Genomic DNA, 9,450 nt, shown 5'->3' on the forward strand with positions numbered 1-9,450 from the left:
TTTTATTTCATTCCATAAACTGCTATTTCTTTTTTAAAAATATTTATTTTTTAGTTTTAGGTGGACACAATCTTTTACATTTATGTGATGCTGAGAATCAAACCCAGTGCCTCATACATGCTAGGTGAGCACTCTACCACTGAGCCACAACCCAGCCCCTAAACTGCTATTCCTTTCATCATGAAAGTTTCTTAGAGCAAGTCAGGCACATGACTGTAATCTCAGTGACTCAGGAGGCAGAGGCAGCAGGATTACAAGTTCGAGGCCAGCCTCAGCAACTTAACAAGATCTTAAGCAACTTAGCAAGACACTATCTCTAAATAAAAATTAAAAGGATTAGGGGTGTAGCTTAGTGGTAGAGCCCAAGTTCAATCCCCAGTATTAAAAAAAAAAAAAGAAAGAAAGAAAGAAAGAAAAAGAAAAATTCTTAAGGGAATAACTGTACCTATAGATCAGTAGCTCTCCAACTTTTTTATTTTTATTTTTTTTAACATGGAACGCTTCACAAACATGTGTTATCCTTGCACAAGGGTCATGCTGATCTTCTCTGTATTGCTCCAACTGTAGTATGTGGCTACTGAAGTGAGCACTCAAACTTTTTGAAGTCAGAATGCCTTAAAAGTTATTGAGAAACACAAGGAGTTTTGTTATGTAAATTATGATTATCAATATTCACCATACTAGAAAGTCAACCTGATTACTTTTAAAACACAACACGAGGGCTGGGAACGTAGCTCAGAGGTAGAGTGCTTGCTAGCATTTTCGAGGTCCTGAGTTCCATCCCCAGCACCAGGAAACAAAACAAAACAAACACCAAAGCACATGCTTTATCAGTCATCAGAGCAGTGGTGACATCACACATCAAGTAGCTTCTGAAAAACTCCATTGTACACTCTTGAGAGGATTAGTGTGAAAGGGCAAATTACCTCAGTTCTTATTAGAAAAATGGGTTTGACATTTCCAGAGAGTTCTCAGACCCGCTAGAAGGATTCAGGAAACCCCAGGAGTTCTCAGACTATTCTTTGAGAACTAGTGCCATAGAGCACTGTAAAGGACTGGTATGGTGCTATGGGTTTTATCTAGAACTATAAACATACAAATAAAATAGTTATAAGAATTCATCTTATGAAACATTGCTCAACTACAACTTTTATGAATACTGCTCTAAATCATGAATACAGCCAGGACTGCACATTGGAACATAAAGAGAAGAATGTGAACATTTGGCATTTCTGAGAATAATACTTTGTTTGGTAGAAGTCTATGACATTCATGTGCTCTGGGAAAAAGGCTTGCATGGTGAATTGTATTTTTATTTAATTAAATTATTATTTTTAATTGAGACAGTCTTACTACATTGCCCAGGCAGCTCCTGAACTCCTGGGCTTAAGTGATTCTCCTGCTTAACGAAGTAGGTGGATGACAATGGGCATGCACCACTGTTACCCACAGAACTTTCTCTTTTTTTAAATATTTTTTTAGATGTATGGACCTTTATTTTATTCATTTATTTATATGTAGTGCTGAGAATCGAACTCAGTGTCTCATACATGCTAGGCAGGCCCTCAACCACTGAGCCACAGCCTCAGCCAGAAATGTTCCTTTAGTAATAAGTTCTGTGCTCAAATTCTTCCTGTGCTCCACCCTGAGAGAAGTGTCTATGTCTCCCACTTGGCAGGAGCATGACCCACAGACCTTCCTATCATTAGGATTCTGCCTCTTTTTGCTTTGGGACTCAGAGTGAGAGACGTGGAGAAATATTTCCCTGGGGCCTGACTGCAGTTGGTCATGAGTGTAGATGCCTAGGTTCAGGGCCATGCTGCATCCTGAGTGTCCTGGCTCCTTAATTGATTTGTGATGTGGCAGGACCCTAAAAGTGGGATTCTGGCTTGTCTGAGTTTAAGTGCAGTGCTTCTGCATGGACAATAGGATACAGAATCACAAATTCCATCTCAGAAGGACCTCAGTGGCCCCTGGGTGGTGCACCACTCAGCAGCGGATCTTCCACATACCCTAGCAGGGGCAGCTGATCATGGAGCTCATGAAGCTGATGCTCCAGTGCCTCTGACTTGGTTAGGCCCTTCTGGGACCTTGCAAGAGACCCTAGCAATGTGTTTGTGAGGTCATATATTTTTGTAAATTTTGTAACTCGTATTCTATTTCTTAAAGACCTCCTCTCAGATTGTACAAGCTTCAAGACCCACACAACCTCGGCTCACCTCTACAGAATGGGGCTTCCCCCTGCTCAGGCTCTTCTCTGAAAGAAAGTAGGATTTTGAGCCAGGAGAGCTGGATTCTTTTTATTTCTACTGGGAATAGAGCCACACCCCCAGCCCTTTTAATTTTTTATTTTGAGACAGGGTCTCTCTAAGTTGCTTAAGGTCTTGTTAAGTCACTGAGGCTAGCCTTGAACTTGAAATCTTGCATCCTTGGCTTCCTGAGTCACTGGGATTACAGGTGTGCACGACTGCACCTAGCAGAAGAGCTGGGTCTGAGACTAGTGCAACCTTAGAAATAATAACAGCAGCTGATGTTATTGAATTTTACTATGTGTCAGGCACTCTTCTAAGACTTGGACATGCTTTATCATGTGTAAAATTCAGAAATGCTTCTCAAACACTCAAAGCTTCAGTTTTCGCTCTTGTGCAATGAGAACAACAGCCATCTGTACGTCCCACTTCAGTTCTGTGCATTACTTGAGGGCGGACCCTACATTAGTCACCACTGCATCCCTAGTGCTTGGCCCAGTGCCTGGCCCACAACTCACCAAGTGTCAAGGAGGTAAGCACATACCTCATGTCTGTGCTGATAAAGGTGGTCATGACCTGAGCTTGGGAGGCCAGCTTATTGATGGAGGTACCATCAATCCCAAATCAGAAGCCTGGGTAAGTTGCTAACCTACATGAGGGAGTAATTATGCTGGTAACTACCTCAGAGGGTTGTTCAGAGGACTCCATAGGCATCTGACACCTGGCATGTAGGAACATTTGATAAATGTTCGCTATTACCAACTGTACTAGGCAGGTAACTTTGCTTTTGGACAGACAGATTTATTATAAATCAAGTCCTGGCTTGGCCAGGATCTTGCTCACATTCTCATGGTAATGGCCTCCTAACAGTGTCAGCCCGACTGCTGAGCTGGCCTCAGGCCTTCCACGGCGATACACTTCACCCCACACCAGCTACACTCACCCCATCCTTCCTCCCACCATAATATCCTTCAGGTGAGAATGTGAGGAAAGCTTTCTCTTCTTTTATGAAATAATTGTTTCCAAATTTAGCATGATTTATTTAACATGAATTACCTTTTCTTTAAAAATATTTTTTAAATTATTGATGGTCCTTTATTTTATTTATTTATACAGAGTACTGAGAATGGGACCCAGTGCCTCATATATGCTAGACAAATGCTCTACCACTGAACTACAACCCCAACCCACAAATTATCCTTTGTAATGTAATGTAATCAATATAATGTAAAATTCACCATTTTCTAAAAGTGTACAATTCAGTGGTTTTTGTGCAACCATCCCCACTATCTAATTCCAAAACATTTACATTACCCTTGAAAGAGACTCCAAGCTGGGCACAGTGGTGCATAGTGGCACTGTAATCCCAACAGCTTGGGAGGCTGGGACAGGAGGATCAAGAGTTCAAAGCCCAGGTCTGGGATTGTGGCTCAGAGGTAGATCGATCGCTTGTCTAGCACGTGTGAGGCCCTGGGTTCGATACTCAGCACCACATAAAAATAAATAAATAAAATAAAGGTTTGTGTCCAACTACTTCTAAGAAATAAATGTTTAAAAAAAAAGAAAAAGAAAAAAAGAAAGAAAGAGGGCTGGGGATGTGGCTCAGGCAGTAGCACGCTCGCCTGGCATGCGTGCGGCCCGGATTCCATCCTCAGCACCACATACAAACAAAGATGTTGTGTCCGCCGAAAACTAAAAAATAAATATTAAAAAAATTTTTTCTCTCTCTCTCTCTCTAAAAAAAAAAAAAAGAAGAAGAAGCTTAACATTGTAGACTTGTTCTCAAAGGTAAAAGAAAGTAAGGTGGGCTGGGGATGTGGCTCAAGCGGTAACGCGCTCGCCTGGCATGCAGCTGCCCCGGGTTCGATCCTCAGCACCACATACAAAAAAAAAAAAAAAAAAAAAAAAGATGTTGTGTCTGCCGAAAACTAAAAAAAAAAAATATTAAAAAAAATTCTCTCTCTCTCTCTCTCTCTCACTCTCTCTTAAAAAAAAAGAAAGAAAGTTACCATAATTAAAAAAAAAAGAAAGAAAGAGTTCAAAGCCAGCCTTAGCAACTTAGCAAGGTCCTAAGCAATTCAGTGAGACTCTGTCTCTAAATAAAATATTAAAAGAGAGAGAGAGAGAGAGAGAGAGATAGATAGCTGGGGAAGTGGCACAGTGCTTACTGGTTATTAAAAAAAAAAGAAAGAAAGAAACTCCATATCCATTGGAAGTCCCTCCCTAGTCTCCCTTTCCCTGACCCCTGGGTACAACTAACCTACTTACTATTTTTGTGGATTTGCTACTTAGGATATTTTATATTATAAGTGAAATCACAAAACATGTGGCCTTTTATGATTAGCTCATTTCACTTGGTCATCTGTCATTGAGATTCATTTATATTGTAACATGTCTCAAAATTTCCTTCCTTTCTAAGGCTAACTTGCATGGATATACCACTGCATCTATCCGTTCATTTGTTGATGGACCTAGGGTTGCTTCCACCTTTTGGCTGTTGAGAATAATGGTGCTATGAACACTGGGATACAAGTAGCTGTTTGAATCCCTGTTTGCAGTTCTTTGGGGTATATGCCTAGAAGTGGAAATGCTGAATTATATGGTAATTCTGTTTCATTTGTTGAGAAACCACCACACTGTTTTTCACAGTGGCTGCACCATTTTACATTCTCACCAGCAACGAATGAGGAGTACAATTTTTCTGTGTTCTTGCTAACACTTGTTATTTTTTTTGTATTTTTTATTATAGCCATCGTAATGGGTGTAAAGTAATATTCCGCTGTAGTTTTGATTTACATGTTCCAATGACTAATAATATCGAGCATGTTTTCATATGGTCATTGGCCATATGCATGTGTATTTTAGAGAAATGTCTATTTGAATCATTTGCTTGAGTCAGTCATGGTGGCACAAGCCTATAATTGCAGTTATTTAGGAGGCTGAGATGGGAGGATTGCAGGTTCGAGGCCAGTGTGAGTAGCTTAGTGAGACCTTTCTCAAAATAAAAGTTAAAAAAAAAAAAAAACAAATAGGGCTGGGATGTAGCAAACTTGAGTTCAATCCTTAGTACAAAAACAAAAAATTATTTGCCCATTTAAAAATTAAGTTGTTTTGTCTTTCTTATTGAGTTGTAAGTTTTTATATATATCTTTGGATACCAGATATATGATTTGCAAATATTATCTCCAATTCCATGGGTTCCTTTTTAAATTTTTTTCTGTATGGTGTCCTTTAAAGCACGAAAGTTTTTTATTTTTTGTTTTGTGTGGTGCTGAGATTAAATCTAGGGTTTTGAACACACTAGGCAAGTGCTCTACCACTGAGCTACATCCCCAGTCCTCAAAAAGGTTTTAATTTTGGTGAAATTTATCTTTTTTAAAAAAACTTATGCTGTAGATATCTAAATTGCCAATTTGCATAATTCAAGGTCAAAGAGAATCCGCCATATTTTCTTCTGAGAGTCTTCTATTTAGGTCTTTGATCATGTTTAGCTAATTTTTGTTTAGAAGTCCATATTAATTATTTTGCATGTAGATATCCAGTTGTCGGAGCATCATTTTTTGAAAAGGTCTATTCTTTCCTAATTTCTTCATTGTCCTGGCACCTTTGTTGAAAATCTTTGTTTAAAATTACTCATAAATATCTGGGTTTATCTCTGTCAATTCTATTCCATCAATATACCTATTATATTATAGCCTTATGCAGTACTATAATCTTGGTGCTTGATACAGAGTCTCACCAAAGCTTTATAGTGAGTTTTAAAATAAGAAAATGTGATTCCTACAACTAAGTTCTTTTTCATGATTGTTCTGGTCATTCTGAAGCATGACTTTCTTTTTTTTTTTTTAAATTAATTGATTAATTTTGTAGTTGGATGCATTTTGACATACAGTATACAAATGGAGCATAGCCTCTCATTCCTCTGGCTATACATGGTTCAGAGTCACTCCAGTAGTGTAATCATACCTGTATACAGGTAATTATGTAAGTCTCTTTCTACTGGCATGACTTACTTTCAAAGAAGGAAAAAAATATGTTACTATTAACAAAATCTGACATATTCAACTCATTCCAACCCAGGTGCTATTCCTTCTAGGCAACTTTCCCCAGACTCTGCTTTGGGGCTCTGCCTTCCTCTAGGCATCTTATTAGTGCCTCTCTGACAGGGTCTATTCTTCAATTGAGGCTGCGGGGATCACCTGTCTTACTGGAAGATGAGCCCTCTGAGGGCAGAATCATGGCTCATTTACTTGAAAGTATTTCCCATGGCCCCTGGCATGGAGCCCAGGACCCTGGTCGGGCTGAGGATATGCCAAATGAATGAGTGAGTGGATAAATAAATGAATGCTACTGAGTCATTCACACGGTACCTATTCTGATCAGAACCTGGGCAAACATTCATAACAAAGAAGGACTTAGGAAATGCAATCATTAAATTCATGGTTACACCTCTATTGACTAGTGTAATCATGTGCTGTTTCACCTGAGGTTTCCTTAGTTTATTATAGTCATTATAATGCTTGTCAATAAGAGAAAAATGTGCCCAAATTACTTGAGGAATTATGTATGAATTGCACACTCAGGCATTCAACAGCCAGGGCCCAGGTTCAATCAATACTTTAACCCAATGACAGTTCTTATCAAAGCATTGGATCTTGCTTAAGCTTAAAGATTATTAGCCTTCGAATTAGCACTCCAAACAGGACTCTCAATTAATCTGCTAATGATTTTCTTTGTTCAGAGGGATAGGTCCTAGTCCATTCTAATATGTGCTCCCAGAGCTCTAGGCACGTATTTGTCCCTTAAGCAATCCTGAGTAAAGAGCTAGGGTTACAGAGCCCCTGCAACCAGGAGCAACCAGTCCAGAAGTGGTGACCACTTTTGGAATCAGTAGGGTGAGAGCTAGGTCACACGATGGGCCAAGGGGAGGGATTCTTTTGGCCTGGGAGGCAGGGAGGTGTCAACCCACACCACATTTTTAAACTGAGTTTCAAGCTTGCCTAGATTTTTGACAGGAAGAGACAAAGATGAGGCTTTCGGACAGTAGACAAGGTGTTCCTGGCAGAGGGAACACCTGGAGGAAGGGTGAGTTCACAGGAACATGCTTGTACCAATGGACACATTCTCCTCCCAAGATCTGGGCAAGGCAGAAACTGAAAGATGTCATGGTGTTCACCTGAGCCAGCCCACAACTCACAGGCCCACCAGGCCTGGGTTCCAGCTGTCCTTTCCTCAGGAGGGCCTTCACCGTCAGCTGTCTCCTGTCTGCCTGCTACCTCCCTGTCGCCAGCCCCTGTGTTCCCCTCAAGGTCCTGACCCACTGCAAATTCACTGCAGCTCAAATCCCAGGAGGCCCCTCATGAACCAGGCCAGAGGGTACTGGTCCTGATGAAGCTTGGGGGTTGCCACATGAAGGATTTTCCATTTGCCCTGCTGGCCTTTAGGCCAAACTATGGAGAGGGAGAGTCTCTCCAGCACTGCAGATTGCTCACCAATATCTAACGCTTTACTTAGAAGTAGCCCCAGTGTGTTTTTTTCCATTCATCAAGACAAGTGTTTATTAATCCCTTAAATTTAGAATTTAAGGGGCTGGGGATATAGCTCAGTTGGTAGAGTGCTTGCCTCACATGCATAAGGCCCTGGGTTCAATCTCCAGCACCATATACACACAAAAAAAAATTTAGAATTTAAATTTTTAATTGAAGTATACAAACATACATTATAATGCATGTATTTAGTGATGCATTTTTACCAACTGAACACAACTGTGTAACCAGAGGCTCTCATGAGGAATGGGGACCTACAAATGTAAAATGGAGTAACTCATGTAAGAACGGGGGGATGTCTGCAGTCCCTGGAGGGGAGAGAAGGCAGGTAGACTAGTGGAAAGTGCTGTGGTTCAGGAATTAAAGACTTGTCCTCAAATTTGACATCCATCCACAGTTTACTATGTGACCTTGGGAAAATCTCTTTCCCTCTCTGGACTTCAGTTTCATCCTTTGTAGTGTTGGGGTGAATAATAGTTTTTTACCTTTTCATCACCAAAGAATGCTTCTATTATTTATCCCCACCCCACTGCCACCAGGGATCTCAGGCTTTGAAAAATGCTGCCTACTGAACGGATCAAGTGTAAGCAATGATTAATTTGTTTCCCCATTTCTTGTTAACTGGAAGATGTATGGAGCAGACTCAGATCTGCGGCAGATAGCATGCAGAGCCACCCTGGGTTGATAGAATTCCAGTCAAACAGAGGCTTTTTATGGCTGAGTTACTTAATTGCAGTCTCATGTCAAGAAAATGTTCAGAGCCTGGTGTCCCTGGTGAAATACAGTCAGGAGTAGCCTGGTCCCAGGAACCGCTGTTAAGACAGACAGCCTAACTTTCTTGATAAACCACAGATCTTAGGGTTCCAACTCTCCCTGGAATTGGCAGCAGAATTGTGGGGTGTGAACCCCTCCCTGACCTCAGCCCCCAATTCCACCCTGTGCCCCTTTACCCCAGCAGGCTGCCTGCTCATGCCTACTGGACAAGTCCTCTGGGGTGAGGACTGTCTCACATTTCTCCAGGGGACTATCTGGAAACTGTTGATGGGACTGTAGTTTCTAGAACACTTGATAATTGCTCCATACAGCTTCAGGGAGAAAACATCAGGGGCTTCACTTCAGGAGTGCAGTCTGGCCTGGCCCCCAGGGACTGCCTCCTCCTGCACCTCTGAGAGCTCTTGATTTCTAGCCCTGCTCCCCAAGTCTGTCCATGACTCTAGGGTACGGTGAAGTCTGCTTGAGGACAAGAATCGTACCCCCTGATGGGAAGCCAGAGCCACACCCAGAGTAAATCAGGATGGACCTTGAGCTGGGGGCAGGAAGGGAGGGAGTTTGGAAGAGAGGAGAAGGTCAGAGAGATCTTGGAAAAGGAGATTCATGAATGGATGTGGAAGAAGAGGGGACACTATGAAATGAGTGTCCCAGGAGAAGGTGTTATGGCCTGGGCATTCTCCATGCAATATTCTAGGCAATATGAGGTTGTGCAGGGAACCCAAGTGTCACCTCTGGAGGAATGAAGTTTCCGGAAATTGATGGAGTGAGGAGGGGAGAGAGAGGCAGTGGGCAGGGGGTTCGGTGGTGTGCCCTGAGTGCTGAAGATTTGGAACTTGATATCAAGACACCTAGAGGCCTTGGTTGGATATTTGGACTTACTCAGA

General features: G+C 41.6%; 1 non-coding gene across 1 annotated transcript; it reads right to left on the reverse strand.

The window, feature by feature from the left end:
* Positions 1-486: 486 nt before the first annotated feature.
* LOC124087490 (U6 spliceosomal RNA) lies at positions 487-588 on the reverse strand. The gene has a single exon (XR_006850081.1). It is a non-coding gene; the product is annotated as a U6 spliceosomal RNA (small nuclear RNA).
* Positions 589-9,450: the final 8,862 nt, after the last annotated feature.

Source organism: Marmota monax, unplaced genomic scaffold (genome assembly GCF_021218885.2).
Source record: "Marmota monax isolate L192 unplaced genomic scaffold, Marmota_monax_Labrador192_F-V1.1 WCK01_AAM20220418_F8-fsc00012, whole genome shotgun sequence".
In the NCBI taxonomy this organism is placed as follows: domain Eukaryota; kingdom Metazoa; phylum Chordata; class Mammalia; order Rodentia; family Sciuridae; genus Marmota; species Marmota monax.